We start from the raw sequence: 25,894 nt of genomic DNA, 5'->3' as shown, positions 1-25,894 counted from the left end.
CAAGGGATAGATTCCTGAATGTGGAAATGCAAGTCTAAAGGGACTAAATGTTTTAAAGTTTGGTACTGAGTTGCTTCCCGGAGAAGCCGTCCTGATAGCTTCCAAGAATGCCTCTCTCTGCTTTCTCTCCAGCTCTCAGTGTTGAGATTGCTAAGTATTTGTACCTTGTGATATGTGAAAAATGATGTCCCCATGGTTTAATTTGCTCTTTTGATTCCTAGTAAGGTTGGAATGTCTTCATGTTCATTAAACACATGTGTTTTGGGGCGCCTGGGTGGCTCAGTTGCTTGAGCAACAGACTCTTGATTTTGGCTCAGGTCATGATCCCAGGGTAGTGAGATCAAGCCTTACATCTTCTCTCTCTGCTCCTCCCCTGGGCTCTCTCTCTCCCCCCCCCCAAAACAAATAAATAAACTTAAAAAAAAAAACATGTATTTTATCTTATAAATCCATTCCTCCAGTTTTGCTAACTTTTTTCTTGGGTTGCTAATGTTTTCTCACCAAACTTTATGTGAACTATTTATAGTAAGGTTATCCCATTTGTGATGTATACCACTTGTTATGCATGTTTTTCTGAATTATTATGTGAGTTTAATTTAGTTCATTATGTCTCTGGATCTTAAGAAGTTTTGTTTGTCTGTTTGTTTTGTTTTTGTTTGGTTTGGCTCACTGACCGGGAATCAAATAGATCTTAAGAAGTTTAAAATTGCCAAGCGCCCAGACATTTTCTTTATTTTCCATTGTGGCTTATTTAAGAAACAATATTCATATTTAAGAATTCTTTTCTTGCCCAGACATAAGTATTTGCTTATGTTTTCTTGTACTCTACTATGGTTTTATTTATTGATTTGATGCTTTCATTTTGTAAATGGTGTGAATAAAAATAAAAATTGACACTTATCCATATATAAGTATTGGTTCCCAAGACTATCTATGTATGTAAGTATGCATTTATTTATTTATTTATTTATTTATTTTAATAGTTTATTTTTGAGAGAGAGAGAAAGAACATGAGGCAGGGAGGGACAGAGAGGGAGGGAGACACAGAATCTGAATTACGCTCCAGGCTCCCAGCTGTCAGCACAGAGCCTGACACGAGGCTCCAACCCACGAATCGAACCGTGAGATCATGATCTGAGCCGAAGTCAGATGCTTAACCGACGAGCCACCTAGAAGCCCAAGACTACATATTTAATGATCTGTTTATTCCCTGTTGATTTCTGTTGTTTCTTTTTCTGTATTGCAAATAATACATTGATGAACTCTGTTATATATAAAGCTGTAATTATATCAATTCTTCTACAAGCATGGGTAAATACCCAATAGAAGTGGGTACTTGTTTCCACCAAAACAGGGGTACAAGAACATTCTTGGAAGCTCTTTTAGTAGGAAAGACTAGATAAATAGTAGCAAAGACTAGAAACCAACGAGATAGCCATCAAGGTGATAATGGATAATAAATTAGGTTGTATTCATGAAATGGAACAGTAGACAGCAATGAAAAAGAAGGAAGCACTGTGCAATACCATGGCGCAAATGAATTTCAGAAACAAAATGTTGAGTGAAAAAGCTCATACGGTGTGAATCCGCGCATGTAAAGCTACAAGCAGGCAAGACTGAACTTTGGTAGTAAAGCGCATTGACTGAAAGGGGCATCAGAGATGCTTCTAGATTTGACAGATCCGGGTGGTGGCTATGCAGCAGTCTGTAAAAGCAAACATTCATCCAGCTGTCTACTTAAAAGGTTTGCACTTTATGCCTCAATAAAAAAGTGAGAAGTGTTCCTATATGGAATCATTTAGAGTTTAGAATTATTTTTCTGCTGTGTGCCACGTACTGAGGTAAACCTTTAAAATCACACAGGATGTAGTGTCAACTTCTTCTTAGCTGGTCATACCTCCCTCAGAGGGGTACATCGCTTCAGACCGAGAACAGGAATCTGGATTCCAGGCTTATCTCTGCTGCTATCTGTCCTTGAGAATTAACCTCTAAGACGCCATTTCCACATCTTGTAGGTGGGGGTGCAAATGACGTGAGTGCCAGCTGTATGCCAGGCATGACTACCATTCTGGGCATATTATTCCACTTAATGCTCATGCAACACAAATAAACGTGACTGTGTCACCTGGGAGAGCCCAGCAACTTCCAAGCTTTTTGACAATAGCCCCAAGGAAGAAAAACATTTTACATCATGACCCCATATATATACATATACATGCACCTGACGGAAACAAATTTCTTGAAGCAATACTTACCATGGGCTATTGTCTGTTCTTTACCAATCTATCCTGTCTATTGGAAACAGTAGTTATTTATTAATGTAAATACCAATGGGCAGGGATCCACAGCTTGGAAACCACTGGACTAGCCCTCAAAGAAAACAGAATATTAACCACATGACATTCACAGTGAGCGTTAAATTTTCTTGCGCTTCCCAGGGAACATCAGAAGCGGTGTACCACCTGCCCCCACCCCCCCCCCCCCCGTGGTGATGTGGAAGCCCCCCCCCCACTCTGGTTCCTGGTCCTCTCTGCCACCCCCAACCCTTCATCCATGACCGCTCGCCTCCTCCCTCCTTCCTCTCTTCCATTCCGGTTCCTTCTCTACCAACATGTCTCATTCTCTCAAGATTCGGGTCTGTTTCTTTCCCATATACACCTGCTCGGTCTGTGCTCTGTGGACTTTCTCCATGTTTCGCAAGGAAAAAGTGGTTACTGCATTCATCGAAGAGCACAGAGCCTCGAACACCACAGGGAGAAACCAAGCCAAAAAGTGGTCAAATACAGTCAATTCTGTCTCCCTGCCCCTGGGAACAAATGTACCTTTATTAGGGGGTACACTTCCAGGTTCAGATTCAGGATTCCCAGACTTCTCAGTGTGCGTGTCAGCCCTAGGGGAGACTGGGTCCCCGTGCCTGGCCTGCAGCAGGCCCCCCGCCTTCTCCCACCCTGGCTCTGTCTTGCACCCGGAGGGCCTCGCGTGTGCACGTGAGGCGGACGCCCCCGCCCAGCACTAGGCAGCCCTGTGCACCTGCCCCTCGCCCCCTGCCCCTCACCCCACCCTGGCCGCCAAGACCAGAGTCTTTGGAACACATTTGAAAAGGGGGCGTGCAGATCTCAGGGGTATGCCACTCAGCCCCAGCTGACAGGGAGGCCCTCTGAGGTTCTGGGCCAGGTCCAGAAGGACTCCCCTGCAGGAGCTGGTGGCGGGAATGTGAGTTCTCAGGTGGGGGATCAAAGTACTGCTCACTTTAGAGGATTTACACTCACTGCATCAGGGCGCTGAGCCATTTGGGGCAGAGGTAATGAGGAAATGGTGGCAATTAAGGATGAGGCACCTACCCAGGGCCTTTGAGAAGGGCGGACACACTTGCCCTCAGGACGTCAGTGTTCGTTCCCACCTCATGGAGAGGGCTGACTTCGCTTTGAGGGAATGACTCTAGACCTTCCAGTGCAAGGCCAGTAAGCTCTCCTTTGGTGGCCTGGGCCACTTTGAATGGGATGCTCCGCCACCTGAACAAGCAAAAGTCTTGCCTGTTAAGCGTCCCAGAAAATGACAGTACAGCGTGGGAGACCAGATGTCAGGCTTCCTGCGGCATCCTGAGCCAGCCTTTCCTTCAGGACGGCAGCTGGAACTCTCTAGGTGGTTTTTCAAGCCATGCTTAGTTTTCATATTCTCGGATCATCTAAGTAGTAAAGCAGATTAATTTGTCTTTTAGGACAGTGAAAGTGCTTAATGAGGTAAGTCACTTTGTAAGTGCTCAATAAATTTTGGTTATGGGTAGACAGAAGGTGTCTGGATGAAGAGCAAATGACTCAGTTCCACAGAGCCTGTCCTGTCCCCTGCTGCCCTCCACCCCCACACCTGCCCCCTCATTCAAGAGGACTGCTTTGACAGCTCTGTCCCTCATGGGGTTTCCTCTAAACTCTGAGATCGCTGGGTCCTCTGTCCCTCATGGGGTTTCCTCTAAACTCTGAGGTCCCCTGGGGGGCTCGATCCCACAACCCTGGGACCATGACCTGAGTGGAAATCAAGAGTCTGATGCTCAACCCAACTGAGCCACCCCGGTGCCCCCACATATGATCATTTCAAAACGTGCTGAAGCAAGGTCTGGCATTCGTGTACATGTCAGTGTAAGCAGTCACTTTTTTTCGGGGGAGGCGAGGGAAGAGCCCAGGGGCTTTAGGTTCAGATAACCTTCAGTTCCAATCCTGGCTCCAACCATCCTGCCTGTAGTCACGGCAGAAACCACAGGGCCCACAAAGCCCAGAGTGTGTGCCATCCGGACCTTTCCTGCAATCCAGGCAGGTTAACACCTCTGTGGATCATAACTGGGTGCTGGAAGGTGTTCACACACGGGCGTCAAGAGTCCCCTCCCCTCCTGCCTCAAGTGCTTGGCCACTGCCCTGCAGTCCACCGGGCCCCCCGCCTCCAAGGTCAATGCACAGGCCAGGAGCTCATGCTTGGCAGGGAGGCAGTGGAAGGGTCAGATCTGGGGAAGGTTGGTTGCCTTTGGCTGCTTGGTATTAAACAGATATGTGTTGAATAGAAACAGGTGAAACTTGAATCTTTGGAATCCTGTTTCCGACCTCAGAGGGTTGTTCAGAAGCCCCCACGGTAGACACGCCTGGCATCCCCCGGGGACAGTGTGCTGCTGAGGGCAGCGTACGTGGCCCTCGGCGGGATTCCCAGGGGCCCAGCACGTTCCACCTTGGCTGGCCTGGGTCGCGGCCACAGGCTCCCCGTTAGGCACTCAGGCTCCTGAGACGTCCCTGACCCGCGGTTCCCCCGGAAGGAGGGCTCTGGTGCCGCCTGCGGCTGCCCCTTCCCTGAACAGCCAGGGAGCCCAAGCACAGGGGCTCTTTTCTGGTTCAGACCTTCTTTCTCCTCGGGGATCCCTTCCTCCAGCCCAAAGTGCATGTTGTGGTGTGAAGAAGGCAAACTGAATCATTTGCAGAAGCGTTAAACGTAATGCGGGGCTGGCGGGAGGGGTGGGGTGGGAGAAAGCTGGGCGGCTGCCCGGCTGCTTACTGCGCGCACTCGACCCTGGGTCCCCACTGGCCCGCTGGGTGCCTGAGTCACAGGGGACAGGAGGCGGCCGGCCACGCCCGGTGGATGTAGGCTTTGTGAGTTAGAAATGGGTGTAGCCCAGTTAGCACAGGACACAACCAATTGCAAAACCAGGAGTCGAGGAAGGTCAATTACCAACACTCAAAAAGAGAGAAACCAGTGTGCTTTTCGAGGGCCCGGAACGGCTTCATGGAGGATACGATGTGAGCCCTGGGCCTCCTTCAACTCCCTGTCCACGTTCTGGGAGCCTCAGCTGGACTGCGGGCGGCCCAGACCCGCCTCCCAGGGCAGCATCTCGGCCACGCACAATGTGCTCTCTGCGTAGCGGCCCGTAGCTGGTGGCGTGAGACCAAGTCTCCGCCATTTCTTGCCTGTGGGACTTTAGGTCAGTTTTTAATCTCTCTAGGATTAAGGACGCTTTTACATTTGGGGGCGCCTGGGTGGCTCTGTCGGTTGAGTGTCCGCCTTCGGCTCAGGTCGTTTGTCAGTTCGAGCCCTGCGTCAAGCTCCGTGCTGACAGCTCAGAGCCTGGAGCCTGTTTCAGATTCTGTGTCTCCCTCTCTCTCTGCCCCTCCTCTGCTCATGCTCTGTCTCACTTGCTCTCTCAAAAATAAACATTAAAAAACATTTTTTTAAACAAAGGATGTTTTTAAATTTTAAATCTTAAATCTTAGATCTTACATCGCTCTAGACTCAAAGATGTTTTCCTGTTCTTTAAATATGGCATGATTACTATCTACTTTATAAATTTGTCTTCAGAATTGGGGTCCTCCTGTGAAGAGGCAGGTGCAGAAGTTGGCACTTGAGAAGCACTTACTAAAAGGAAGCTGTAATATTTCGTGCATTTGATCTGCAAACACCCACGGGACGGCCGCCGAGGGCAGGTGCCGGGGCCAGGCCAGAGGCTGCCAGTGAGCAAACAGGCGCGGCCTCTGACTGGCTTGAGATTGTAGAGAAGTTAATGCGTGAACGCACATCAGTGTGGGCTTTTCTATTTTAGGAGGGGGCTGTGGATAGCGAAGGGGGAGCCCTCGCCAGCATTTAGGGGGCTCAACGCGCTTCCCAGAGAAGGGCTCTCTGTGTCGTGAGGACAAACCTGTCGGAGCCTGGATCAACGTAAGCGAGGGGAATCTGGAATCACACTCCAGGCCCAAGGAGCGACCCGTGCAAGGCTTGGGAGAGCACAGCACATGCAGCGGAGGGGCAAAGAGGCCCTTCGGAGAGAGACAGCCCCGGGCAGCCTGGCTCGGGATGGACAGAATCTGGGTCCTTGCTCAAAAACAGTCACCTTGCTTCTCACTTTGATTCCCTCATCTATAAATTGTGTGTCTGTGCACCTCTGTAAGCTCCTTTCATCAGCTAAGCAAAAAGCACTGTGTAAGGTTCCCTGTGCACAAGGCGTTGTGCCTCCAGCCGGGTGGGGAGGAGGGATGAAGCCTGTCCTGTGGGCTCTGCCCTGGGGAATCTTATTTAAAAAAAGTTAGAGAGGAAACAGACAAAATTGGAATGGCTACGTTTACTAGGCTTTTACTATGCACCAGGAGCTCAGGTTAGCATCCTTGGGTTTGCACCTGCCTCCACCCCCACGCCCCCCCTCCCCCGCCCCCGGAGACACAAGGGACAGAGCAGTTACTAGCGGCCCTGAGGCCACTGTGCACCTTAAAATTCCTGAAGGAACTGGTTTCGTTGGTGGAAGACTCTGAGTTCCAGAGAATGACCTATCTACTCTTCTGCCAGCAGAGCGATGCGCGTAACCCCCGAGGGAGACCCCAGATCTTAGCCTGCCTCTCCCGTCCACAGGTGGCTGCTTGCTTCCAATGGGCTCCTGGTGAAGGTGCTCGGGGGAAAAGCCTGTCCTGTACCTGGAATCTGACTGCAAACACAGACTTGAACGACCCTCCCTATATCATTGAATATGCCCTGGAGCAGAGCTCTGGGCTCCCAGTGCCACCCACCAATGTGCCGAGGCTGAGGCTGCTCCTGGGATACCTGCCTGCAAACTTATCTGCAAACTTGGCCCGGGGATAACTGTCTTTAAGTTTCTGTTCTTTGTCTGGAAAGCTTGGGAGCAGTGGTTGTCTACTTTGCCTTGGGCCCTTTGGTGGACGGGGAGAGAGTTACCATGCCATCCTGGACGAGCCCAACAGGAGTGCTGGCCAAGAGGGGAAGGGAGCCCCCGGGGAAGAGGTTGGCACATGAGAAAAAGGAGGGCCGGCTCCCCTGTCCAGCCCGGCTCCTCCGTCTTGCTTCTCCGCAAGTCCTGCCACTTGTGTCCCCCGTATCCCTTCTCCGTTCTTCCTCCCCTCATGGTGACTGGGGGAAGCTTCGGGCCAGCTGACCGAGCCCACTAAGGACTTTCCAATCTGCATGTGAGTCACTCAGCGCCAGCTGACGGGATGTGACGGCTGCCACTCTCCAGATCCACCTTTGCAGGGAGTGGACATGTACTCCCAGACTTCGGCAGCCGGAGGAACCGCAGTGAAATGGAGGTGAAAGGTTTGTGGTGGAGACGGTAGAGCTGCCGTCCCCGGTTCTGCACCACCTACTTCTGGGTTGACCCAGAGTCCATCTTGGGCCCCTGCTGTGGGTACGCCTCCTAGCCTCCCAGCCTCCCAGCCTCCCAGTCTACCAGCCTCCCAGCCTCCCAGCCTCCCAGCCTCCCAACCTTGCAGCCTCTCAGCCTCCCAGCCTCCAAGCCTCCCAGCCTCCCAGTCTACCAGCCTCCCAGCCTCCCAGCCTCCAAACCTCCCAGCTTCCCAGCCTCCCAACCTTGCAGCCTCTCAGCCTCGCAGCCTCCAAACCTCCCAGCTTCCCAGTCTCCCAACCTCCCAGCCTTTCAGCTTCCCGGACTCCCAGCCTCCCAGCCTCCAGGCCTCCCAGTGTCTCAGGCTCCCAGCGTCTCAGCCTCCCAGCCTCCCACCATTTTAGCCTGCCAACCTCCAGCCTCCCAGCTTCCCAGCCTCCCAGCCTCCCAGCCTCCCAACCTCCCAGCCTCCCAAACTCCCAGCTTCCCAGCCTCCCATCTTCCCAGCCTCCCAACCTCCCAGCCTCTCAACCTCCCAGCCTCCCAGCTTCCCAGCCTCCGAGCCTTCCAGCTTCCCAGCCTCCCAGCCTCCCAACCTCCCAACCTCCCAGCCTCCCAAACTCCCAGCTTCCCAGCCTCCCATCTTCCCAGCCTCCCAACCTCCCAGCCTCTCAACCTCCCAGCCTCCCAGCTTCCCAGCCTCCCAGCCTCCCAACCTCCCAGCCTCTCAGCCTCGCAGTCTACCAGCCTTCCAGCCTCCCAGCCTCCCAGATTCCCAGCCTCCCAGCCTCCCAACCACCCAGCCTCTCAACCTCCCAGCCTCCCAGCTTCCCAGCCTCCTAGCCTCTCATCTTCCCAGTCTACCAGCCTCCCAGCCTCCTAGCCTCCAAACCTCCCAGCTTCCCAGCCTCCCAACCTCCCAGCCTCTCAACCTCCCAGCCTCCCACCCTCTTAGCCTGCCAACCTCCAGCCTCCCAGCTTTCCAGTCTCCCAGCCTCCCAGCTTCCCAGCCTCTCAGCCTCTTGGCCTCCCAGCCTCCAGCCTCCCAGCCTCCCAGCTTCCCAGCCTCTTAGCCTGCTAACCTCCAGCCTCCCAGCTTTCCAGTCTCCCAGCCTCCCAGCCTCCCAGTGTACCAGCCTCCCAGCCTCCAGCCTCCCAGTCTCCCAGCTTCCCAGCCTCCTAGCCTCCCAGCCTCCAACCTCCCAGCTTCCCAGCCTCCCAACCTCCCAGCCTCCCAGCCTCCCAGCTTCCCAGCCTCTTAGCCTGCCAACCTCCAGCCTCCCAGCTTTCCAGTCTCCCAGCCTCCCAGCCTCCAAGTCTACCAGCCTCCCAGCCTCCTAGCCTCCAAACCTCCCAGCTTCCCAGCCTCCCAACCTCCCAGCCTCTCAGCCTCCCAGCTTCCCAGCCTCCCAGCCTCCCAGCCTCTCAGCTTCCCAGACTCTCAGCCTCCCAGCCTCCCAGTCTCCCAGCCTCCCAGTCTCCCAGCCTCCCAGTCTTCCAGCCTCCCAGCCTACCAGCTTCCCAGCCTCCCAGCCTACCAGCCTCCCAGCTTCCTAGCCTCCAAACCTCCCAGCCTCCCAGCCTCCCAGCCTCTCTGCTTCCCTCCCAGCCTCCCAGCCTCCCAGACTCCCAGCCTCTGAGCTTCTCAGCCTCCCAGCCTCCCAGACTCCCAGCCTCCCATTCTCCTAGTCTCCCAGCTTCCCAGCCTCCCAGCCTCCCAGTCTCTCAGCCTCCCAACCTCCCAACCTCCCAGCCTCTCAGCCTCTCAGCTTCCCAGCCTCCCAGCCTCCCAGCCTCCCAGCTTCCCAGCCTCTCAACCTCCCAGCCTCCCAGCTTCCCAGCCTCCCAGCCTCTCAGCTTCCCAGACTCCCGGCCTCCCAGCCTCCCCGCTTCCCAGCTTCCCAGCCTCCCAGCCTCCCAGCCTCCAGCCTCCCAGTCTCCCAGCTTCTCAGCCTCTCAGCCGCCCACCCTCCCAGCCCCCCAGCCTCATCTCTGACCCCAGCCACAGCGGCACTGTCAGTGCAGTGAGGCTGCAGCCTTCTCGCGCTGACGGCGCCCCACTCCCCTCTTGCTCTCTCCCTGGACTCTGCTGAGACTGAAGACACAAGGAAATGTCTTCCTCACACTCATGCCTGTACCCCCTGGATGTTCAAGGGCATCGGCGTACCTTGTGGCAACTCCCAAGGCATGGAGGGTGAGAACAGGTGGGTACACGCCTCTCCCTTTGAAACCACAGTCCAGGTCGTAGAGTATCAGCTGGGCGAACGCAGCACGATTTGTGTCCTTCCAGAGGAAAGGGGACACAGAGACGGACACTGACAGAAGGAAGGTGATGTGAGCCCCCAGGGACAAACCACAGGACAGTGAGGCAGACGTTGGGGTGACGGCCAGCCACGCCGGAAGCTGAGAGAACAGCACGGAACTGATTGTCGCCTAGAACTTTCGGAGAGAGGGCGGCCCTGCCGATGCCTGACTTTAGACTTCTGGGCTCCAGAGCTCAGAGAATAAATGTCTGTTGCTCCGAACCATCAGTTTATGACGCTGCGCTGTGGAAGCCCTGGGAAATGCATACAGTTGGCCTGAAACATGTTGTAACGCCAGAAAATTAGGAGGCAGTGAAGGCTGATTTCAGAAGAACTGACGAAGCCAGCTTGACAGATCTCCCACCGTCCAGAAGGGTGCAATTTGGGTTTCAATGGGTAGAAATGGCAAAGATTGACATGTATCACACGGCCTTACCTCTTTGTGATTATAATGGTATTTTTAAAAACCGAATTGGTCACTTTTTGAAGAGACCGATTAACGCACCCATCATGTTGAAACCTCGGTAAATAAAAGGAAAGAATCAAGCACGTCTTGTGTTTATCCTAATCAACTGTATATACCTAACTAAAAATCAGATGAAGGGAAAGGGCTTCTCAGAGGTTTATTCCAGCCGATAAATGAAAACAAAATGATAGAGGAAGATAACTATTTTCCAGGCCCCAAAGGCTCTATGGACCGAGGCACTGAGCGCTAATGGCCGTTTTTGTTGAAAAGGAGCGAAAACCAGACAGAAAGTGCCTCCTGATGATAGAGGACAATACCACCTGGGGTCTTTCCAAAGGAATCAGACCCAAATCTGATCAAACCTCCCAATCCAGCCTCACGCAGAAGACACAGGTAACTGCCATGTGCAGTCAACAGTCAGGAAGACCTAGTCTGTGGGAAAATCTACAGGACAGATGGCCCACATTCTTCAACAGGTGCACCGTAAGAAGAAGAATGAGACGGGTGAGGGGAGCACGTAGGTTTTAGGACATATCAAGTTCAGTACAATAATAAAAAGTGCAAGGAAGTAATTAGTATAAAAGTCAGGATTGGGGCGCCGGGGTGGCTCAGTCCACGGAGCATCTGGCTCTTGATTTTGGCTCAGGTCATGGGATTTCTCACGGTCATGGGATGGAGCCCCACATCGTGTTCTGCACTGGGCCTGGAGCCCACTTGGGATTCTGTCTCTCCCTGTCTCTCCCTCTGCCCCTCCCATGCTCACGCACACTCTCTCTCTCTCTCTCTCTCTCTCTCTCAAAGTCAAGATATTGGTAACTTTGGAGTGGGCCAGAGTGTATGATTGGGATAAGGACATACCCAGGGCTTCTGCAGAGGCTGACACAGCTATGGGCATCGACCTGGCTGCTGTGACAAACGGGCTGGCTTTACAATTCACAGAGCTCTACATTTATGCGGTGTGCTGGCACCCATTTTGTGGGCTTGTCCCGAAGGATGCTCTGCTTTTCTTGTTATTTTCAAGTTGGTGGAAACTCACCGTGCTGTCTTGGAGAGTCCTATTGTCTTTTGGACCATATGATAGAGTTTACCTTTCTGTGTCCATAGAGACAGATGCACACTTTTCTCTGTGGGTGGGAAAACGGTCTCCCCAGTTGGTAGTACTGAAAATGGGTCATGAATTTTCACGTGGAAAGTTACTGGCCTGAGTACATCAGGATGATGGCGGTGCATGGGTTCCTGTGCTCACTTGCTTGTGTACGCACTCTTCAAGCACTTGTTGCCAGGGAATGGGAAAGAGAATATTCAGGGCCTCTGTGTAAGCGGAGGGGAATTCCTAGGGATTGCCGAATGAATAGGAAGGAATTGAAACACAGCGGTAATAAGCCTGGCATTTACAGGAACGTACCAGGGCAGGCGCAAGTTTCTCTGAACAGCAGATTCCAAGGTCTTGGAAATGAATGAGAAACAGGAGGTGTGCACGTCACGACTCCTTTGCTTGCAGCTGACCCAACTTGAGCTGAAGTCACTGGAATGGAATATGAAACGGAACTTCCCCAGGGCCTTGGAGATTCAGGGCGGCGGGGCAGGGTTGCCTTCATTGCTAATGGGAAAAACCACAGGACTTGCCAAAAGTCCTTTCTGAGATCCTTTGCCCGTTGCCCACCGCCAGCCGCTGTAAAAGAAGACAGGACATTCGAGGACTGGCTAGGGAGCTTGCTTTCCTGGAAGAGAGTGGTTGGTCTGGTTTGGGTTTTACCGCCTTTGTTCCCCCAAGTCCAGTGAGGAGTCTTTAAGCAACAAGATGAACTTTCAGGAAGGGGAGACTTTCTGTGAAATCTCACAGGTGGGCGTGGCATTAAGAGGTGCTTGCCAGGATCTTCTGGGGGGCTGAGAACCATCGCCTTGAACTGGTGGGCATATTCGAACAAAGAGGTCAACTCTTACCTCAACAAGCAGGAAGGCAGAATGCTTAGAGCAGCCCATGATGGCGGGAGCAGATGTGGGGGACACTTGCTTTTCCCAGATTTGGTGGTGGCTGGGGGAGTGAGCCGAGTTTCCTCCTTGTCCAGATGGATATACCAGGGTCAGTCACTGAGCTGGAGCCCGACTAAAAGACTTCTCCCAGGAGGACCGCAAGGGAAAAGCAGTGCCAGGAGACGGTCTTCAGCGGAGAGTGGGTTCTCCTAAATACAGAATACAGAGAGACACCCGCAGACAGAAAGAGTAAGCAACCAGATTATGAACTGTGTCCAAGTAGGACTTCCCCCTTCTCTTCCGAAGCAGCCAGAGTAGCAAGGGTCAAGACAGACAGAACCCCAGGAGTGGAGGGACAAATGCCAAGCCCAAGATTTCAGGGGTCCCTGCTCTGGGAAGCTGAAGTGTCTGAACAGGAAGGCGCAGTAGGGTTTGGTTTTAGACGGAGGGTAAGACTTGATGTCTGCGAATGGGAGCCTTCCAATCACCAAGAGTGACAGAAGAGGCATGGGACCTGGTTAAGGTATCTTTAGGAGGCAGAGATAGAAAAAGATGTAGAAGGTGTTCAAGATCAGCAGTACCCCTGACCACACTGGCTTAATGAGCAGCAGGATTGCCTGGCCTCCGGCTCTAAGCCCAGCGCTAGAACAGACTGAGCACACGTTTGGAATCTGGAGCTTGCATGGCATGGTACAATCTGCTCTCTCTTCTTGCCTCCCTCCCCACCCCTCTCATTTTTTCTGGTTGGCTCTATTGTCTTCTGCTGCAAAGAGGCTCTCCCAGTGTAGGAAGGAGAGGTCCCGGCAGCCTCCCGCCTTTAAGGCTGGTGATTCTAAGGGGGAGGAGCCTCTCTCTTCCCACGTGTGCGCCATTTGTCATGCAAGGACTCTCCCTGGCCCTGCCTGGTGTTGTCTCTGCCCCTTGAACCCGTCCTTGCAGAGGGCAAGTGAGACACCAGGACGGCCAGCCTCAGTCAGTTGCCCGGGGCCTGTGGCCCCAGAGTTAACCATCCAGTAGAAAGAGACATGTGGGGGCCAACGAAATAACAGTTGTCCCCTGTTTGGAGAGCTGGTGGGTGACAGCACAGTTGGGCCTAAGCAGAGTGCCGCGGGAGCAGTCTGAGGTCACAGGACACAAGAGGCTCCAGATTCAATGTGACCGCCATCGTCACTGGAGCAGAAATGAGCTCCCACCTTTCCAGTTTGGGAACCATGGAGCCTGGAGCTGACAGATGCCGACGGGGGCAACTAGAAGAATGGAGTTTACGTTAACATTCTCAAAATAGGTAAACTGCCCAGGAGAACAGTGAACTGAAGGTCGACCATACAGGTGCTCAGCCAGGCTGGAAATTCCAGCCCACTCCAAAGTCGCTTACTGACACAGAACCGCACACTCTCTATGGCAAATAGTGCAGATTTCCCCACATATGACGAATATTTTTCTTCCGTGTGCGGCAGCCCAGGGAACGCAAGGGAATGCATGGTCCCTAAATTATCACCAGGCAGCTGGCATACATTTTAATGCAAATGACTACATGAGATACAGCCCTTTTGCCCACACCCATCCTGCTTCCAGAAACCACCTCGCAGCTCCGTGTTTGCGGACATTACCGGAAGACGCAATCATGATGGTTGTCTTTCCCCTTCTGTGTAAAGGTGTAATTTAGTGGGAAAAGCAAATAGGTCAAACTAGAACATAGATACAACAATATGGTTCCTTTTCATTCTAATATTATTTGGTTATTAAAATGTGTTCTAGGAAGCAAACCGTCCCAACACCCGATCACAGACGCCTTAAAGGAGCTGCATTTCAAATGGGGATGTATGTGTCTCCATCATGTGTGTGACAGATGCTGAGGTCCAGCGAGTTAGAGATGTGGCACGACACCAGCCAACAAGCAAGGCCGTGAATTCTACTTTTGCTTCTGCGATCTAACAGCCGTGTGGTTACGGGCAGCGTGCTCACGCTAAGTATTTCCTCATATAAACACACGCACAGATGCTGGCGAAGGCTTTTTCCTGGTCTGGAAAATTACATTCCCCTAAAGTGTTCAAACCCAGAGCTCTACTTTTGTGAGAAATGTAGCTTTGGGGCTGTTATTATTTCCATTTCAGAGTTATTGGGCAAAAATTATAGGTGGGGTACTCTGCCAGGAATTGGAAAATGAAAAGCAACTTAGTGGGGCTCAGCGTTCACTGCTGCTCCCAGGTCCTCATCATCGCTCAAGCCATGGCTTCTGCACCCAACTGGAAAACTGCAGTCAACATAAGACAAGCATGGCCTCGCACCTACTGCCCACCGCCTTGCGCCCTGTCCCTCACCCACTTGTGCATACGTGCAATTCCCCACCCTTGGGCAGCTCCACCCAATAGCTAAGGGCGGCCAGAGAACACATAGACCACACCGCCGGGTCTCTCACCAACTTCCCCAGCATGGACAGCACGGGAGTCCTGGTGGCTGCACCGCTAGCTGTCCAGTGTCCCTGTGATCCAGGGCCCCTCCGCCCACCCCCAACACCCCTCCACCACCCTCATTCTTGGATCATGTGTGAGTTTCCCCAGGCCTGCGGTGCCAACACACTGCCATCGGGGGGACTTAGAACAAAAGACGTGTGTTCTCTCACGGTCTAGAGGTCAGAAGTCTGCATCAGGATGGGGAGAGGGCCATGGCTCCCTCTGAAGGCTCCAGAGGAGGATCCTTCCTGCCACCATCCTTGGTGTGAAGATCCGGTGCCCCAACCCCTGCCTGTCTTCACGTGAGGTTCTCCCTGCGTGTCTCTTCCTGGAAGGCGACTGGTCACACTGGACTGGGGTCCGCCCTAATGACTTCACCTTAACCTGATCACATCTGCCAAGATCCTATTTCCAAATAAGGTCCTATTCATAGGTACTGGGGGGTGGAACTTCCTCGTATCTTTTTGAGGGACACAATTCAATCCCCTACAAGCAAGATGGTGCCTTTTTGTTCCTCCTGCATAGACTATTTTCAGATCTCCACTTGACTCTCTCTTTCATTCTGGGGAGAAAATCCAAGGGCTACGCAGTAGCCCACAAGGACCTCTTCCCCCATGTCTTCTAACTCTTCCCCTCTCTACTCCTGCTACATCCACAGACTTGGTGTCTTGGCACCCCGGGGGGCCATGACTGTGCCTTGCTGACCCTACCCTGACATCCTCCTGTCTCCTTGAAAGCTTTGATAGAATTCCACCTTCGCTGATTCTCTTTACCATCTTCTGCTCTGTCTTTCATAACACAGGTCACCTTGTACCTTGTAATACATGTTTATTGATGATCTCTACTGTTGGCAGTGCATTCCCACGGGGAAGAGAGACTCCACACCTTTTGTGCTCACCAACTCGCTGATTGTCTGGAGTCTAGTGGCCTTCAGTAGCCATGTAACTTACCAATGTACGTGGCAACTCGTTCCAACATTTCTTGGAATTGATCAAAAACTTTGGAGGACCTACCCCCTTGGAAAAAAATTATTGGTTTCTATTTTTGTTCAAAATGATGTAATGAGCCACAAGGTAAGTATAGCACTTCAAAAATATGTATGTGTGTGTGTGTGTGTGCATGTGTGTATAACATATATGTAAAATGTTGAGAATGTATTATTTTGGTCAAAAGTAAAAGAGTTGATGGATTTCATTAATAAAATTTGCAAGTGAAATATGGAGTTATTCAAAAGTTTTAAAGGTACATTTTACTCTTTTTTTTTTTTTTTTGTCCCTAGAAACAACACACGGGGTTGAGGGGCTTTGTTGCTGTGTTTTCAGTGAAGTCACAAATATTCATGCATCTCAAGACGTTTTCCTCAAGCATTTATCTATTTTTCAATCTGAGTACCATTGAGACAATATTCCCGCTCATTAAAACATAGTTAGGAAAATTTCTGTAGCACGTTAAATTACATGAAGTGGCAGTAAATATTTGTTGGTCAGATTTCAAATAGGAAATAGAACTTGGGGAATGGGGAGCTCTCGGCATCGAAGATTCTATCACATGAAAGTATTCCAGAGTGCGTGGATTCCCGTAGGGAAAATGTGTCTCTGTGGGCCATTTGAAGTAAATATTCAATTTCATAAATAAAGGATGTGGTTGCAAAAATAATTAGGAATGACAATTTCTTTTAAATAACATTCCATATGCAAATAACTTTCATAAGTAGATTTATATAAGTACCTTAAAATATTCCAAGTTGGAACGATTTAATATTATTCATGTGAGGATGATGTGTGCGCGGAAGGACTTTTCAGTCTAGAAAACCATTCTATGCGTAGGTATTAGAAAGGCATTGACTGATCAGACAAAGGGTCAACCTTGAATAACAATGAGATCAAACACGTGCCTTTGGTTTACTTGTATTTGTGGTTGTTGCTCCCTCCCCCCACCAACACAACACTTAACCCGGTAGTTAAAACAGTCCTGTTGAGTCATAGGTGGGATCGATCAAGTACAAACCTGCTTCAAGGGAACAGAGCTCCAGTTATGACACAAACATTATCAGAGGGAGGGTGTTTCTCTTGGTATAAGTTTAAGAGCAGTGTCTTCCCTCTGTCCAATGCTTACAGCAGAAAATAAGCCTCTGTCCTAAAGAGGCATTTAAAATCATATCAGACGTGCTCAATTACATCACCGTGAGTATCCTCGCGTGGTTGTGGGAGGACAGCATGCTCATAACTTAGAATCCACAGGAAATGTCTTGTTGAGTGTTAGGGCAAGCGGGAAGACTTGGCTCTTGTTTTCCTTGGAAAGCTCCTTAAATTTGAGCACTCGCACCACTTGATAAATAATAGAGGAGCATCCATGATAAGAAGTTTCAAGACATCTTTGCTTATTCACCTGAAGCCAGTTTCTCCAAAAAATTTTCATCCAAAGTGTTCTGCGCAAGACACACAATCAGGTAGAAACATGTTACGAGCCAATGACAGGCTCCCCTATGCACTTAATAAACTGCTGACGTCTTATGTCGTGTTTATATCCAGAATCTGTCGTTGCACCAAATCAAGTAAATGCTTTGGAATGAATAAAACAGGCATGGTCTTGTCATCTGACGTGGTGATTGGAAGAGGGATTACAGTCAAGCATACTAATGGAATGATGGAACTTGGAATTGTCCTCTGAGGCCACACCAACATGTGGGCTGGGCGTGTGGGGGTCCGGGAGTCTGGGGCAATCTGCAAGGGCTCAGTGTGTCCACATTTTCCTAGCTCTGTGACTTTGGGTAAGTTAATTAATCTCTCAAGGCCTCAGTCCCTTCATCTGTAAAATAAGTGTGTTAATAGTGTACCTTTATAACATCAAGCACGTAAGTAACACAATGCTTACCCCTTATGTTCTCAGTAAGCCAAAGCTCTTATGGTTTTATAGACTGAATAAATTCCATTTCTCGTATATGTCTGATGGTAATCTCAGAATTTTCAGATGGTATTGTGATTACTGCATTACACGTAAACTTACCACAAGTCCCAATGACATGTACGCATCAGCCAAGGACATACGGCATTCCTCAGAGGGAAGGTCAGTGTCCAGCCTGCAGAATCCCCACTTTGCTGTATCTCACTGGGCCTCTCAGAGCAGAGGACTGGGGAATCATTTCAGTGTCCTTACCATAGAGAGCCCACTGGTGATCAGGGTCATGGTCGTTCTCAGATCCAAACTTCGAGCAACGGCATCGATCCTACTTTTTACGATAAGCACATCATAGGGTTAATGTGAGAGTAATTTTCAAGTCTGAAAATTAACTGTTAAGTTGATATTTTAATAACTGGGTCCATACAAATCAAATGAGATTCGTCAGAATAGCAACGCAATTTAACAAATTAGTTTTGTTTGCATACAAGATGGTAGTTTTATCCTGGTTTAAACACCTACGATGTTTACGTTTATCTGTATTACTAAATATTTTCAAAACATTCCCCGCCGTGACTTCATTAATTGGAGCCTGAGCTTCTGAGGCAGGAGACAAGGTATCATCATGGCCTGAGTCAAATAAAATTTAAGCAAACTTGTTGACAAACTTTTTCATTATTGCCAGAACTCGATTGCTGTAATAGTACTAAGAAGCCCATAAATCACTTAAGACTGTGCGTTCTGCACTTTCCCCAAGAAACCTCCATGGAAAACACTGTAAATGGTGTATAGCTTCTGATGGATCACATCACTCCCTTTCCTAATGTGAGGTTGAGCTTCTCATTACTAAGCGGTCCTCCGCCAATACAGCTGTTGGCCTAGCGGTCAATTAAATTTCAAATGGACTTCAAAGGCCAGGATTAGTTATTTCCCTTTACTCTCAATTCTCCAGTAATAATTTACTCAAATCCCCAAGACATTTTTATTTTTTAAAAATGTTTATTTGTTTTGAGAGGGAGAGAGACAGAGCATGAGCAGGGGAGGGGCAGAGAGAGAGGCAGAGAGGGAATCCCAAGCAGGTTCCATGCTGTCAGCACAGAGCCCAACTCAGGGCTTAAACCCACAAACTAAGAGATCATGACTTGAGCCGAGATCAAGAGTTGGACACCCAACCAACTGAGCCACCCAGGTGCCCCCCACACCCTGCAAGAAAATTTCAAATGTACTTCATTTCCAATGGGGGTTTAAGAATTTTAAAAGCACTGTTTTCCAAAACAGTTTTAATGCTGAGCCTTTCTAAACATTTTTTAATGTTTATTTATTTTTGAGAGAGAGACAGAGTGCAAGCAGGGGAGGGGCAGAGAGAGAGGGGGACACAGAATCCGAAGCAGGCTCCAGGCTCCGAGCTGTCTGCACAAAGCCCAACACGGGGCTCGAACTCACAAACCGCGAGACAGCAACCTGAGCAAAGTCGGATGCTTACCCGACTGAGCCCCCCAGGCACCAATGCTGAGCCTTTCTAAATAGCAGATCTGACAACGATGAGAAGGACCACAGGGTTAGAAGTAACAGTGGCTGTGACCACTTGTCAGACCTGCCGTGTCTTCCTTGCAGTGTGGACAAGGCTCTCGCCCCGCTTTGAGGTTGCACACTCCTGGCCCGCGCGTCTCAGAGGGGATAGCTCTGTGTGCACACTGCTGCATGGGCACAAATGTTCTAATCAATGTGACCGCTGTCAGCAAATACTTTACGGAGGAGTAGTGTTTAGGAAAACACTTGAAAATTTCTGGTTGGGTTTTCCCACCGTCATGTGATTTTGCTTATTTTGAACAGGACTTTAGTGCTGGTGGAAAAAAGTACCTGGATTTCCTACACCTCCAATCAAACGGATGAGGAAGGAGGGGCACCAACTCCCGCCTGTAACCCCACCGTGAACCCAAGGAGCGTCCCCTGATTAGCTGTGTTATCGCGACAGGGCCTCGTGCACCACACTGCAAAGTACCTAGAAAGCCATGTTGTTTTAAAAGCCGGAATACTGTAAGTTTCTGCTCCAAGGTAATCTCTGATAAAAAAACAAGAAATCCATCTCAAGAGGTGTGTCACATACGTACTTGAACATGGGTACCGCATGCAAAATGGCAAAAGACGTTATGAAGTCCTGGGTGTCCCGGCCATATGGTTGACGTGCAGGGACAGAGTGCCTCTGGCCACCCCGGGCTTCTCCAGGCTCCACCATGACCCAGGCTGCTCCCCCCAGAGCTGGCGACTGCTGCCAGCCCACCTGGGCTGTGGAGGTGGGGGTCCCTGAGAAAGGTGGAGACAAGAGGCAAATCCCAACTAGAAGACTCCTGGGCTCTTTTTAAAAAAAAAAAAAAATTTTTTTTGGACGTAATTATAGAGAATCAAGGCATCGCATTGCAAAAATCATACAAAGAAGTCTCCCTACCTGCAGAGAAGCTGGTGGGCGATGCATCGGCTTGAACACGGGACCTTCAATACGGGAGGCTTCCCAGGGATGCCCACGAGAGGCAGCCGTGGTGCTGGTGGGGAGGAGATTGGAAAAGGGAGCTTTCAGTTGGTTGGGGGTTTCCAGCCCCTGGAAAAAAAAAAAACCACAAGCAAATCCATTTGTATTTTTATCAACACGTGTACCAAACTACATATTACCCAGCATCAGTAAGTGAGGTTTTCCCCACGTGAGAATAAGTTGTCTGAGTAAGTAAAAATGCATCCTTCAGCCTCTGGTGTATTACTCTGGCCACTTACTGGAAAGTTTTCTAAATAGAAATGCAGAGCTCCCGGCCTCTTATACACTATATGCCCCATGGGTAACTGAACATGTTTTTCCTCACGCAATGTGTCCCCTTAAGAACATCACCCCCAAGAGTTTGTAAAAGGAACTGGGTTGTAGGAGCACTTTTGCTTCCAACGAGCTGGACCACAAAACAGTGCTTTAGCAATCTCCTTGCTGTTTGAGGGTGCGACGCTGACTGAGAGGCATCTAGAACCATCTTGACGGAGCCCCCCTGGGCTCCCTACCCTTCTCACTAGAGCAGGACTTCCTGTAACTTCACTGTTTATTTTGTAGCATTAGAGACCTGTCTAGGACTTTGTTTGAGGGCAAGCCCTGCTGATAAGAAATATTTTGAAAACGAGGGCACCTGGGTGGCTCAGCCGGTTAAGCATCCGACTTCAGTTCAGGTCTTGAGTTCGTGGGTTCGAGCCCTGCATCTGGCTCTGTGCCGACAGTTCAGAGTCTGCTTGGGATTCTGTCTCTCTCTGTCTCTGTCTCTCTCCCTCTGTCTCTCTCTTGCTCTCAAAAATAAATAAATAAACAGTTTTGGGAAAAGAAAGAAATATTTTGAAATATTGTCCAACACACAGGACAATTTTACGAGCATGTGACTCTCTTTGCCACAGGGCAGGGTTCCCAACCAGAACATTGAGATTCCCCAGGCTTTTAAAGATGGCCCAGTAGACACTCCAGCTCACCACCCTTCGCTTCCTCCATGGGTTCTCCGCTTCTGGTGGCAACACTCTGGCCTCTTCTTCCCCGCTTGCAGATCTCACTGGATCCACACACCCTGGGGTGGAAGGCAAAGCTCCCATCACAAGGAAGTGAAGGCCTATTGACGAACGGGGAGCTGCGGTTCAAATCAATGGCATCAAACTACGAAGAGCTTGAATGAACAGTCAGGAAGCATCCAAGATTTGGGTTTTGAAAAACCCCCCACATCAGGGGGCGGCAGAATGAGGAACAGCCATTGCTGCTCAGGGTAAGGAAACTTCACCGGCTTTCTGTCAAATTCATTAACAAACGAGCGGTTGACGGAACCCTCTTTTGACCCACCATCTCATTCCGCAGGACGGGGCCTGTGTCTCCCAACTCCCCAGCACTGTTCACACCAACACCTGGGTCTTTCTTTCTTTTCTTAAACAGAATGGAACAGCTTGGGCCCCTCTTGCGGCTCAGTTTCCTTGTTTGCTGATGCGGTGGAAATGAGCCATATGCCTAATCATTTCAAGAAGTTTTTTTTTTTAACTAGGCTTTTGGGGTCAATTTACTCCAAAATCCACACTTTTTTCCCCATTGTCATCAAAAGCTCATCATACTCCTGAGGACAAAATACTAAAGCACAGTTTAATCCAAATTGTTCTGGATGTTATATTTTTAACAGAATCCGAGGCATACATAATATTAAAAATTATATCTCTGATGTTATAATGAGATTTATAAATCAGGCACACTCCCTTGATAATGGATCATATGGTTGCATGTCTTACAAGAGCTCTTCTGTGATAGTTTGGATTCCACATAACACTCTCGCCCAAGGAATAAATCAACGGGAAAATACTACGGCCAGGAAAATCAGTTAGTGGAACCATTCTAAGAAAGTACCCACCTGATCGCTTTATTTTTACCAGGTGAGCCTTTGATCCTGACCTGAACGTTCACTAAAAGTGAAATTATGGCACAGCCAGTCAGAAAAACACATTGTCCATCTGTCCTTTTGCTAATCTTCAATAAGAAATAGGTTCAGGGGATGGGGTGCCCAGGAGGCTCACTCAGTTAAGTGTTGGACTTCGGCTCAGGTCATGATCTCGCGGTCTGCGAGTTCGAGCCCCGTGTCGGGCTCTGTGCTGACAGCTCAGAGCCTGGAGCCTGTTTCAGATTCTGTGTCTCCCTCTCTCTCTGCCCCTTCCCTGCTCACACTCTAGCCCTCTCTCTCAAGTATAAATAAATAAATAAATAAATAGGAAATGGGTTAGGGGAGACTTCTTCGGATGCTCTAAAATGATTAACTTTTTAGACTCATAAGTTGTTGTTTTATGGCTTTCCATGACCATTCCGCCCTTGTAAAAGCAGAATTTTGCAAACTAACCTCCTTTCATTAACATTGCAAGACTTGAGACCTTTTACCAAAATTCCTTCTGTCCACCTTCCGAGCCCGTCTGTGGATGATGGGACTCGCAATCTAATCCAGTCTGACACTGTTAAAGGAATTTCGCAATTATATCCATCTTCTTCCTCCCTCAAATTATAAAGAGTATCTTTGGTGTCATGTGTGTTATTTCAGATTTATAAGTGACAAAATCGTTCTAGAAGCTTCCTGACAGCCATCAAAGATTAGCCATCCAATCAGGGAAGAGCCTCGACCCAGTGGTGGGAAAGAGAGATTAAATTGTAATTGGGCAGGGCTGGCCGTGGGACTCAGCACGCCCTCTGCCGCGTCGTTGGTGACCACTGCTCTCTCAGCCCTACCCCGTGGCCTGTTGAGCCCAGGAGCCCATGCAGCTTCTTGGGCTTTGGGCCTCCTCACAGCCACAGGCCTGCCTTAACCACAGCAGCAGCCTTTTGGGCTGATAGCCTCAGCCGGTCCATTAAGCTCTTCCAGCCTGTACGTGTCCCTGGCCCAGACCAAGGAAGACACAACACCTTGGACCTGTAGCAGGTGGAGAGAGGCTTCTATTAAACCTGGTTTCCTGCAAACCCCAGACCAAGGACAGATGCAACCGAGGAAAGAAAATGAGTTACTTCTTGAGGTGAGAATGAGCAATCGGCAAGAGCCATCAAATGACCCACGCGAGAGAGCGAGAGAGCGAGAAAGCGAGAGAGCCGTGTTACCGGCAAAGCCCAGCTCCATGCCTCACGTCTCGGCCACCTCCTGAGCAGCGCGGTCTTCTGCGTCCTGCTCCTCCCCCCTGCACCCCTGCGTTCTGGCCTCAGGGCTTCTGCTCTCACCCTGCTTCCCAGGACAGGGACACTCATGCCGCGTCCCCTTTGGTCCTCACCAACACTGGCATTTGTTGGACGCTCGCCCCCTGGCAGGCAGCCTACCTTGACCAATGATGTCCACACTCCCACCTCACAAAGATGCAGAGTCAGTGATCCAGCCTCGCGGAAGCGGAAAGGGAGGCTCTGGCGTCTGCGACATCTGTGGTCACAGAACCCAAATAAGGGGCAGAACCAGTGAAAACCGGGGTCCGTCTGAGCCCAGAGCTGGATTCCAAACAATCCCCCAGATGGCCTCTCCCCACGACCTCTGGGGTCACCACGGAGCCTCCCCCGCTCCCAGGCCAACCCTCTGGCCATCGAAGGCTCCAGCAGACCAGGTACTTTCTGGAGACCCCGGATCACAATGCGGTCTACAAACTCTGCCTCACCGTCTTCACCCGGAAAGGCCAGATGCACTCTATTTCTCAACAATACTCAGCAATTGGTTACAATAGTTTGTATGCCTTTAAAAACACAGTTTCAAAAAGAATTATGATCCGAACTTCCCATTTCTGTTGTTGGATCCACAAAAAAACAAAACCTCTCTTGACATCTTTGCACCCAAGCCTTCTTTTCACACACTAGTAGTGACAACAAGCAGAGAAACTCGAGTCCACAGAAATGCAGAACTTGAACAACAAAAGCCTAAAAGGGCACTTACTGAGCAAATTTCCCTGAAGTGTCACCTTTGTCACCTTGCTGGGGTGGCCCCAGTGTCACAGACCCAGACCGGCAGCTGGTGGAATCACTTGTTATTTGGTGGTTGTGGGATCGACATGTTCCTTTCGGTCATAGCTTCGTGTCAGCGTGGAGATGTGCGTGATTCCGTTTGCCTTTGGGAAGCCGTGTGTCAAAGACTTCGAGGAAATTAGGATTTCCAAATGAAAAGTTCATATGTGTCTTACAGGTTGGACACAGCTGGTGAAAGTTACAAGGGGAGAGAAGGGGTGGTAAACGTGCCTGATGAACTGTAGACCCATAGACTTCCTTCCCAGCACCATAGGGAACACTCCATTTCACCAATGCTTTTATCTTGTGTGGCAGAAGAGGGCACAGGTCTCCAGAATGCAGTTTGTCCTTTTTTGTTTGTATCTGAGAGAGAGAGAGAGAGAGAGAGAGAGAGAGAGCAGGGAAAAGGAGCAGAAGGAAAGAGAGAGAGAATCTTAAGCAGGCTCCACACTCAGTGTGGAACCCAATGTGGGGCTCGATTCTATGACCCTGGAATCATGACCTGAGCCAAAATCAAGGGTCGGAGGCTGAACCGACTGAGCCACCCAGGTGCCCCTGGAACGCAGTTCTAACTGTGACCTTTCTAGAACCCTCCATGTTTCTGAACATTTAACTTTGATGTGCTTTGCTCTTAAGACTGTGTGAAGTTAATGCCAGAAAGAATGTGGCACTTCATTAAAAACTGTACTAAGCTGTCTCTCTAGTATGAGTAAAATCGGGAAAGAATCATAAAATGCAAGGGCCCAAGAGGACCTCAAAACCCACTTAACTCACTCACCTCATTTTACAGACAGAAACTGAAGCTCAGAGACGCTGTTGTGTTCAAGGGGTTCGCCTCATCTCGTTGGGGCACGAGATCTGGGGAAGCATGGAATTTGGATGGACTCGGAACCCAGGTGTGAAGTATAATCGCCTCCTTCTAGTTCTAAGGGTGTCACCCCCCACCCCGCCACCGGCAGAGTGAAGAGATTATTTCAAAGACGTTAAACAGAATGGCTGTGGGTAAAATGCCCGGTTTATAGAAGGAGATACATGGAAATGTTATTTTCTCCTTTTCTAAAGGCATCTTGAGCTGACAGGTGTGATTGATGGTCTACCTGGCTTCAACCTCCAATCACCCTATTGTACCAACCAGCTGTGTCACCCTCCCCTGGACGACCCTGGCACCGTTGCATGTGGTGAGCTCAGAACCCAGTGAGTGAGGTAGCAGGTGACCACCAGGAGGGGGCTGACAGGCCAGGACTGGCCCAGCCACTGCTCCTGGAGGGCTGATCCCCTAGATTCAACTGGATGGGTGAGTTCCTGGCCCACAGTTGAACCCGTGAATGGGCTCTCCTGCTCATCAGTGACCTGTCTAGTCACAGAATTTTGCTTGTCACCTTGCTGGGTTGGAAGCTATCACGAACTCATTTCTCACGCTCTTGCCTCCTGAGCCAAAACCTCAGACGACTTCTCGAGCTCTTGTCTTTCCCAAATCCAAGTTCACAAGCCTTCCGACCCCGGTGACACCCGCGATGTCCCACACCCCTGGAAACCAGCAGGAATCTTCTCGTCTCTCTGCGAATCAGGGACCCCACACTTTGGGTAGTCAAGGAAAAGGAGAGCTTATACTTTCTAAAATGCCAAAGGTTTCTTAAAAGTTATCTCTGCCTCGGGGCGCCTGGGTGGCTTAGTCGGTTGAACGTCCGACTTCGGCTCAGG

The 25,894-nt window shown here is 50.1% G+C and overlaps 3 long non-coding RNA genes across 7 annotated transcripts in view; 2 read left to right on the top strand and 1 right to left on the bottom strand.

The window, feature by feature from the left end:
- The window catches only part of LOC144617421 (uncharacterized), a 292,948-nt gene that overhangs the window by 132,728 nt on the left and 134,326 nt on the right, over positions 1–25,894 (top strand). The window lies entirely within an intron of this gene.
- LOC144615724 (uncharacterized) lies at positions 5,187–6,420 on the top strand. Its single transcript, XR_013554276.1, has 3 exons — positions 5,187–5,455; positions 5,830–5,981; positions 6,071–6,420. It is a non-coding gene; the product is annotated as an uncharacterized LOC144615724 (long non-coding RNA).
- LOC144617418 (uncharacterized) lies at positions 17,398–23,588 on the bottom strand. 5 transcript variants are annotated; one of them, XR_013557924.1, is made up of 6 exons: positions 23,528–23,588; positions 21,181–21,272; positions 20,135–20,284; positions 19,800–19,992; positions 17,947–18,016; positions 17,398–17,598 (listed from the first exon to the last, which is right to left on the bottom strand). It is a non-coding gene; the product is annotated as an uncharacterized LOC144617418 (long non-coding RNA). The 5 variants fall into 5 exon arrangements; XR_013557925.1 differs by lacking the exon at positions 23,528–23,588 and adding an exon at positions 23,341–23,521 and having other exon boundaries at positions 19,800–20,043; XR_013557923.1 differs by lacking the exon at positions 23,528–23,588 and adding an exon at positions 23,341–23,521 and having other exon boundaries at positions 17,947–18,019.

The sequence above is a fragment of the Panthera onca genome, chromosome A1 (assembly GCF_046562875.1).
Source record: "Panthera onca isolate mPanOnc1 chromosome A1, mPanOnc1 haplotype 2, whole genome shotgun sequence".
Lineage (NCBI taxonomy): Eukaryota > Metazoa > Chordata > Mammalia > Carnivora > Felidae > Panthera > Panthera onca.
Note: the sequence above shows the minus strand (reverse complement) of the source record. Positions and strands in the feature narration are given on the sequence as shown.